Source organism: Etheostoma spectabile, chromosome 17 (assembly GCF_008692095.1).
Source record: "Etheostoma spectabile isolate EspeVRDwgs_2016 chromosome 17, UIUC_Espe_1.0, whole genome shotgun sequence".
Classification (NCBI taxonomy): Eukaryota; Metazoa; Chordata; class Actinopteri; order Perciformes; family Percidae; genus Etheostoma; species Etheostoma spectabile.
In genome coordinates this window covers 4,601,742-4,611,070 of record NC_045749.1, presented here as the reverse complement: position 1 = coordinate 4,611,070, position 9,329 = coordinate 4,601,742, and positions in this window count along the sequence as shown.

The window sequence follows — 9,329 nt, the reverse complement described above, 5'->3', positions numbered from 1 at the left end:
GAGTGAATACTCGGGAAAAACAAATTAAATATGTTGCAAGTATATGTATTGGAGATTTATTCAGTATGAACATTTCGTGTTGGCAGTGAATAGTTTGCAGATAGGGTCAATATAAACATTTCCAACATGTGTTAATAATTCAATATGTAAAAAATTAGTAAGTGAGTATGGGAACAATACTTTTAGGAGGCACTTGGCTACCTGTTTAGTAACTGTGACTCATTAACATGAAACGTAAGCATCATGTTTAGAAAAGACTGTAACCAGTGTCGAATTTAAAAGGGGAACGAGCTGAAATAAAATGAAACCAGATGCTTTCAGTGGTGTAGAATGCCCAAAGTGTGTATCTGAACATGTGTGTGTGTGTTACACGAGGTAAAAAACAAAATAAAAAAAGATAGTTTAGACTGTGAATGAGGGTAAACACAAGTGGGAATACACAGAAGTGTGTTGGTGTGTATGACCCAAGGACATTCTCTTGACATCGCTTCCAAGAAGCTGAGTTTGCCTAAAATGAATTCTTCTCCACTCCCGTTATAAAGCATGGGCTTACAGCCTTTATATGATACTGTATAAAACCTCTCAGTAATGCGCTATGTGCTTCCAGCGAAACCCCTGAGTAAGGTTATAGTGCTAACATGTACTGTATGCTTTATTTATGCATGAGCCACCCTTCTCCTTTCCGGGGAATTCTGATTCTTTTCCCGCGATAAAAGTTGCATGGCCTTACCCACTCCGAAGGGAGTAAATGATTTAACACCAAGGCTTATGGTATGGTAAGTAAGCAACTAACATTAATTCAGCCTTTTTCTGATAGGGTATCAAGTGGGGGTTCATTGCTACATATACCCTCCTGTCCCCTTTAAATTTTGAGAGGCTGCACGGAGGCAGAGTGGGAGGGAGCCCTGCCGTGTCACGCCACATTATGAAGTTGTTGTGTCAGCTTGTGTAGCAATAAGGGACATTTTCTTGGACTACTGATACCAGTGTTTCCTTTTGCATTAGATAAGGCAACAATTTTTACAATTTATATGCTCAGTTAAAAAATAGATATTAAAAAAATGTTGATCCTAAAGCACACAGGAAGAGCACACGTAAAACTCTCTGATTGCTTTCAAACTTGCATGTTTATTTCTGCATGTGTAAAATTGTGTACAATATTTTCATGCATATGCATGCACGTGTGTATTTCAAAATTCATTTATTTACCACCCTCAGACTTTGCTAATTTGTTTATGAGCCAAACCATCCTCCCCTGCCTCTGATCGGGGCTGAGGCAAAGAAGGCCACATGTACTGCTTAAGCCCCCTCCCTCACCGTATCAGAAAGCCTCAAAAATTCAAATCAACATTAAAATAGTTTTATGTGTAAGTAAGATTCAGTGAACTCCATTATTTTCCCCACTATTTGCTTGAATAATTCAGGGAGGATAGCTGAATTATGGATAAAGTGTACAGTTTGAAGAAGGGATTCATGTGCAGCCTGGAGCTATAGCCTGGCTTTAATGATGTCTGGAGATGGTGGACGGGCGGAGAGAGAAGTAGTTAGCTTCACAGTCATTTTCTCAAGGATTAAAAACATGCTCTTAAAGCAGCCGGGTGGACCGGTGAACTGAAGTGGACCACAAGGAGAGAAAATGTACGATCCGGCAAAATCTGAGAATTTCCTGACTCATACTCTCATCAGGAGTACAGTGTGAGATGATTAATTCTGAATTGATTGTTGATTGTCATGATTGTTTGCTCTTTTTTTTAGCAAAACATAATAGAAATAGTCGCACCACTACATATGTTTTTGGAACCACCAGGACAACATATGAACATTAAATTATGAAAGTTTGAATAGTATTATTTGTGTTTTTATATGTTTATAATTATTATGATTTTATCTTTTTCCGTCAAATCAACTACGTGCAACATTACTCAGCTTCTCAGAGGGGCACCTTAAAAACATTACAAATCCCTCACATTTTGTAAATAAATAAAACAAATATGTATGAAAAAAGTAAAACATAAAATAAAAAAGTTCAGTGCAGGAGCTTGTGTCAAGGCAAAAACCCTGTTATTGTTGCCTTTTGTATGAGCTAAATTAGCACATACTGTACTGTATGAACATTAGGGTTTAGCTACACATCCAGTTAGAGACACAGGTTCTAGTTTTCTTCAACTCACCACTACCCTATTTAAATGTCTGGAATCTTAAACTGGCACAGCAAGGATTTATACTATTAGCTGGTAGCAATGACATCCAAAAACACACACTTACACTCACACACATAAACACCCTTCAACAGCCAGCAGGGAGTCTTCCTGTTCCTACTAACTCCAACAGGGAAGCCAAGCACAGACTACTCTCCTAATTACCCACCTTCCTCTAATTATCCAATCATAAAGCCATTAGCAGTCTCACACCATATTAACATGGTCCCGCCTACATGCCAATTTGTGCAGTGCCAAGATGCAACTGGAAGAGAATTTTCAGCATGCAGCCTTACCAAGCGCAGTATCATGTAGGGTAAGTGCTTTTCTTTGCTCTTAACAAACAAGTAATAGATTTCCAAACATGATTCAATAGCAGCTGCAAGTTTTTTTACAATTCACAAAAAAAGCTCAGCAGTTAATTCATTTGCTTTTTAACGTGTAACTCCACCCTCAAGTTCTGCTACCACTCTGTCTCATTGGATATTAAAAAAAAGATTTACAGATAAATAACCGACTGTAGGACGCGTGGTCTTGGAGCTAAGTAGACTGACTGCTGCTTTAGACCGCTCAGTGAAGCCTCTATGTAGAGCTGCTAGTCAGAGCTACCCAGCCATGAAAAGCTTCTGTCAGAGGGCCCTATTTTAATGATCTAAGCACAAGACGTAAAACGCCTGGCGCAGGTGGGTTTAGCGCAAGTACAAATCCACTTTTGCTGGTTTGATGGTGGTAAAAGGGTCTGTGCACCTGGTGCGAGCAAACAAGGAAAGACACTTGCATTGTGCTTTGCGCTGCGCCGGGTGCAAGACAGGGCCCAGACCCTCTGTTTCTATGCTGGATAGACAGTTGTGTTTTGTTAGTAGCAACTTATTTAGCCTTGAGCCGCTAGCTTCAAGTCAGGCTAAGAAGCGAGATACAGAGGTCAGGAAAGCCCAAAGAAGGATATACTATATTTACACTATACACTATATTTTCACACATATGATGTTCCCATTGACAAAATATAATGCAAAAGAAAACTAAGGAGAATGTGAATGTTGGTCAATCTATTATTGATATGTGTTCAGTCCCAACGGCATGTTGTGTAACAGAGTATCCAGATTGTTCCCTCCTTTATTCATACCCATCAGAGGGATGGCAAGTTATTGGAGGGAATGGGGCGGACGAAGAAGACACAGAGCACAGATGTTAGCGCAGCTGCACCGCAGAGGAGAGGCTCGGGTTAACGGCTAGCGCTAGACGTGCACAGACTGTGTGAGAGGGATTCTGCAGCGCTAACTGTAGAGCTAGCTCATCCACTTGACTGATTTGGAGGGGAGGTCAAATCTGCCAGAGTGAAGGAAACCACAAGAGAAATAAATACGGTAAAAGTAAAAGAATAGGAGGTCAAGAAAGTAAGTACAGACTCAACGGCATGAAGAATGTCATTCAAAACAAGTTGATTTAGAGATCCGGTGATTTAGAACTCCGGTAAACTTTATTTATATTCCCTCATCCTCTCGCCCTCAGCCTAAATCCTAAAGTGGGGCTGCAACAAACACACTGTTTTCTTAGACACATCTCTGGTGACTGCTATATACCTCTTGAACAGGAACTGACAAATCAAAACTTTAAAAAAGTAGCATCTTGTCTACAAACTTATCTAGATATTTTGCCTTTATCTTGCATTTGTTATACTTGCATCAGTGAGTGTTGTGAGAAGTCAGAGCAGCACATTACAAGATTACTGGGAAACTCTCCTATTATCATTTAGAGCTGCAAACATGCAAAGTTGCTCATTACAGCTATAAAAACTGAATTCTCTCTATCATCACCTACTCTTAAAACATTTTAATGCCCGGAGTCCAATGTTTTCTATGCAGATTTAACTTTTATTTTCTAGATATAACGTAAACTCCCTTCTCCCAGAAATTCCACTTGGTTTTCTGTTTGTCTGGAGCTGTACAGTTGACGGTCGCGGGTAGTAGGTCTTGCAGTGCAACGCTTTAATAAACTCCAGCAGAAGCTTTGGCAGAAAGTCGTGCCAAGGCCGGGAATGAAACTGAGCCTGTCAACATTGGCAAAGGCACAAACAACCCACAGAAAAACTGTATCACCACACAAAATGTCAAATGACAAATCCATTCATTCTGCTGCAACACTGGCTCCACAATGACATTGTTTTGTTTAATGACTCGCTCAGTCTGTTTCTCTGTTTGTCTGTGAAAACATCCTCATTATCTGACCACACAAGCAAGGTGACGGCGAATAATGGTGCTTTGTCAAAACTGATCCATGCCCAAGGTATGGACTGACAATGAAGGATCTCAGTGTCTTGTCTTTATAAAGCCACACAGCTGTCCGTCCCCCCCGTACACAATCAAACCTCTGCCATTCAGTGCCACAAACCAATAAACGGTGCCTTTGTTTTAGCTCGACACCATTGTTTTGTCTTCATAAAGATTTCTCTTCTTTGGCACAGATGCTTTTTTGTTTCATTTCCAAACAAGCTGCGTAGTTTTTCTGTTTTTGTTTGAACAATGATATTCTCTCTTTCTTTTCTCTCTTTCCTCGTGCAGTCACCCTGAGCCACATGTATCCCCTCAAAATGGGAAGCAACCTGAGTTTACAGTACAAACCAGTTCTGAAACTAAAACTACAAAAATGTTGTTGTTTTTTTCATTGATCACAACTATTAAATAATCTCATTAAAAGTTATTAAAAAAAACATTATGCCCAGTGGCATTATAAGTGTCTTATTCTGTAAGATGCTGTGAATCCATTCAAAGATTGAGCCTTTTCAAACAGATGTTGGCAGTGTCATTGTGGACACTGTGCACACCCTGCTAATAAATGGGTAATCATATCTGAAAATGTAATAATGGTTCATCTTTTGATATAAAAGCCAAGGTTAGGCTCTGAGAGGAGATGCAGAAGATACCAGACACTTCAAACGGGCCTCAAAACCATGTTTTGGTCCGGCACAAATACACACAGAAAGAGAGCAGAAGAAAGACAGAGACACACCCATGGAAAAAGCCACATACGACAGACGCAAAGACAATCTAAAGATAGATTAAAAGTAAAACGCTTCCATATGTTAAGTAACCAGTAAAATACTTGTTGTGTTGAAAATTTTCTCAAAAGCTGAAGCAGCAACCCCCTAAACGGCTGTGCAGCACCCCCTGTTGATGCAATATTTCCCCACAGCGGCTTTATTTATGTTTTGTTTTATTTTCAGTCAATTGAATCAAAGACATGTTGAAGAGTCAGTGTCAGACTTACTGGTTGAGTTCAGTTAAATAATCCATAGTATCACTGTGTTCCCACAATAAAGTAAAACATACTTCATACATGAGTTTTGTAAACTAGATCACATTCAGCAAATACATAGGATGCCACGAAGAAAAAAGGATGTAAACTAGATTATATCTATATGTGTCGGTCCACTAAAAATTCACAGAGCAAACCAAACTGTGGATTGGGGCTTTAAATGACCTCAGCTCAGCAGCCGCCACTCCTCCTCCTCCTCCTCCTCCTCCTCCTCCTCCTCCTCCTCTTCTCTCTCTCCTCTTTTTGGAGCAGTGTCGTCCCCCATCATCTTCAGGTCATAATGTAACATGACACCAGCGGTTGCAACAAGGCCGGCCGGCCAACCCGAGCGTTTAAGACCAATGAATATCATTTGCTCCTGGTAGGTTCCCTGGCGCTTTCAGACTCCACCACCGCCAGACTGAATCAGCGTTTGCGCCTGTCATGTCTCTGACGTGATGGAACACACGGACACACACACAGACGCACAACAGGCCAAAAACACTCCCATACACACAGAAACATCTAATGTCCAGGCGCGCACACACAGAGCCATACCACAGCCTGCAATGTGCACACTTTAAAAAAAGAGGCTCAGTTCAGGAGACAGGCACACACGCATCAACACACAGTGCTACGCACACACACAGGATATTGTCAGCCTCTGGAGACCACTTTGTTGTTTCTGATGCTTCTGTCATCCTCAATACACTTCACGCTGCTCTTACAAATCCAGAGATTTCTCACTTCTTATGCCCTTTTTTAAAAACCCAATAGCTTTCAATTGTTATCACCATGCAAATCACATTAGGACGCTTTACAGGTGAAAGCAACCTTGGTGAGATCCCCTCCCTCATTAGGGGGATTAGAGACAGGGCTGGCCTTCTCCTGGGTTAGAAACAGCCACAATAACCCCCTCGCCTCTCACCTCAGCTCTGGTTTCCTGGCTTAGACCGCGGTTTAAATTCTCTCCTGCCTCTGAAAATGTCCTCCCTGGGGATCCCCGTGGCTTTGATCAGCCGCCCCCAATGGAGGCACCCCTCCACCTCCACACACACCCCTAACCCCACCCACCCCACCACTGGGGGAAATAAGAGGGTCAGGGGTAACGCTGCTGGAGATAAGAGAGAGGAGGGAAAGAATGAAAGGGGAGGGAGGTCTTGTAAAGATCAACTAGGGTTGGGTAAAGGGGTGGATAAGTAGGAGGGTGGGCTTATGAACCTCACTAATACCCCCTACACACACACACACACACACACACACACACACACACACTCTTAAGTAGCCTAATTACCTGCCTGATCTGGTGCAATGACAGCACCTGCAATGAGGGGTCAAAGCACACGATTGGGATGTGTTAACAACCTTGTTAAGAAATACTTCATGTCAATTAGAACTAATCATGTTGCATATTTAGTTTCATGCGAAAAGGGCAGCAAGATCTTAAAAGATCACTTGTAATGCATAGACTAGGCAATATCTTTTCATCTTGAAATGTATCACTACGCTAGACGCCGACTTCACAAGTCGAGCTGTGGGTATCAATCTAACATGACTGAATGTGAATCTCGCATGCATTCGTGCACAGCAGTAATTATTATACGACATGCAAGATGTACTGTAAGGCTCATTTGCATTGGCAAAGGAAAAATGTGGGTACATAAAGACAGACCTGATTTTGACTAATTCACAGAAAAGAGTTCTAATAATTCATAGTTTGAGTGGCTCAAGTCTCATTTCCCTAGAAAGTAAGCATGATTTAGTCCAGGTCTGTTTGGATTTCCTCATTCAAGAACCTGGTTCAAGTTCCTTACCTTTACTGTGTATCGAACTGTGTAATTTCATTCAAACTAACCCCTTTCCATTCATGAGCAGCAACGCAGCGTTCTTGTACAGTAAATGTACTGTATATAAGCTGGAAATCTATACCCAGATATCCAGGATATCAAAGCAGATTAAAGATAGAGGAGCTTCCAAAGTGCTATCTCATCAAATTAACATTTATTAAGATAAAATGATGCTCCGATAAAAATGGGAGTGTATGAGCAAAGAAGAAAAGCAAAACTGCCCAAGGCCCGAACCGTGACCAAATACAAAGTTTTCAGAGGAACTGATGAAGTAAATTGGGGAACAGTGGGCAAAAAGGGAGACAAGGGACCAGTGTCATTTGGTAAAAGAGTTGCAGCCAAAAAAATTAATAAAATAAAAAAAATAAAAAATACCATTTTCCCTATTTGAAAATGGCAGGTGAGCCAATTTGGACTGACTTATGTTGTACATACAAGTCTGGAATTTGCACATAAAGCTCTGAAACGTGAAGAGAGCTCAAGCACGTTCTGCTCCTCAGCCTACCCCTATCATACATTTATTCCCCATTACAAAACAGTCACATGAATAATGATGCATTAAAGTAATCTATACTAACTATTGAGGTTACGCTGATGAGAAAGATTATCTTCACACTGTGTAGAAACACTACATCTGAAGAAAATTTCTTGAACATATCTTAAAGGAATAGTTTCAGCAAGTAAGCATTTATATGTTTGTGTTTTCAGTCTTTGGTGCTAAGTTAACCAGCTGCTTGCTGCAGCTTCATATTTAACTGATGGATATGACTAGCTAACTTTCTGCCAAAAAAGATGATTATTCTAAGCAGCTGGAGACAAGTGGTAGCACTTTTAAATATGCTGCTGGGGTGGTACATGTGGTTCTTCAAACATCATATAGGTTTTGTTTAAGTTATAATCTCTCTCCAAACACTAATGTGTTTGCCATGTAGTTGAGAGGGAGTGTAGTTTTATAAAAAAAAAAAAAAGAGATAGAATGAGTTTGCTCAAAAGAAGGAGGTTAAACTGGGTTAAACTGTCGTCACACTGCATACAAACAGTACACTCCTAAATGTCAGAGTGAGCTCATTAGCAAGGCATCACAACTATGAAGCGTATTTTATTTTTTCATACTGAGAGGACTTGACTGTAAATGGGCACCTGCACTTAGTGTAGCTACGTATTAACGTTCTGCATTTGATGCTAAGTGCTCGTTAAGGTCCTTGAGGTCAATTCATTTTCTAATGCAAACCCTCTGCATCAAACACAGAAATTACACCCACATATCATAACATCGAGATAGATGAGTCAACTTAACATATCTCATCCTTCTAGCTTTGACGACGATGCCTCACTAAACAGCTCTAAACAAACTCTCTCAAAGCCCTGATGAATAAATGAAGGGATAAAAGCTACATCGATACAATTCTAACGCATTAACTTGCCAAATAAATAAATAAGTGCGCGGGTGGGGGAGTGGGGGGGCGTTGCACATTCTTTTGTACATTGAATCTATCTTATCGGAGCGTGTAAAAATAGCTTGACAGAGGCTAATTGTGCTTGTTGCTGAATAATGGATCACAGCGGAGAGGGCCTTCCTGGAACTGGGGCGGGCACAACTGTTCCCTGCTGAACCTTTGGGTTCCTCTCCCTGCTTTTGCCTTCAGGTAAAAAATATGCCACCCCCCCTCCCTTAACAACCAACCCATACCCCCTTTTCTTCCTCCTCACTCCTGTTCCTCTTCATCCTTATTCATCTTTCTCTTTACTCTGACTTGTAACTGGGTGTCCAAGAGTTTTTAAATGGGAAATGAGAATCAAAAACTTTCTTTACGGGCAGCAGTTATGATCATGATGATACATTTTTTAAGTCTCTTCAGTTTGCTTTAATGTGCTTTGTTAAACTTGGATACATATTTAAGCTTAGAATCATACTTTTCAGCCACAAATAGCTGAATTGTTTTGGACAATGGTTTTTGTGAGGAGTAGAGATCAAATAAAGGGGGGGGGGGGG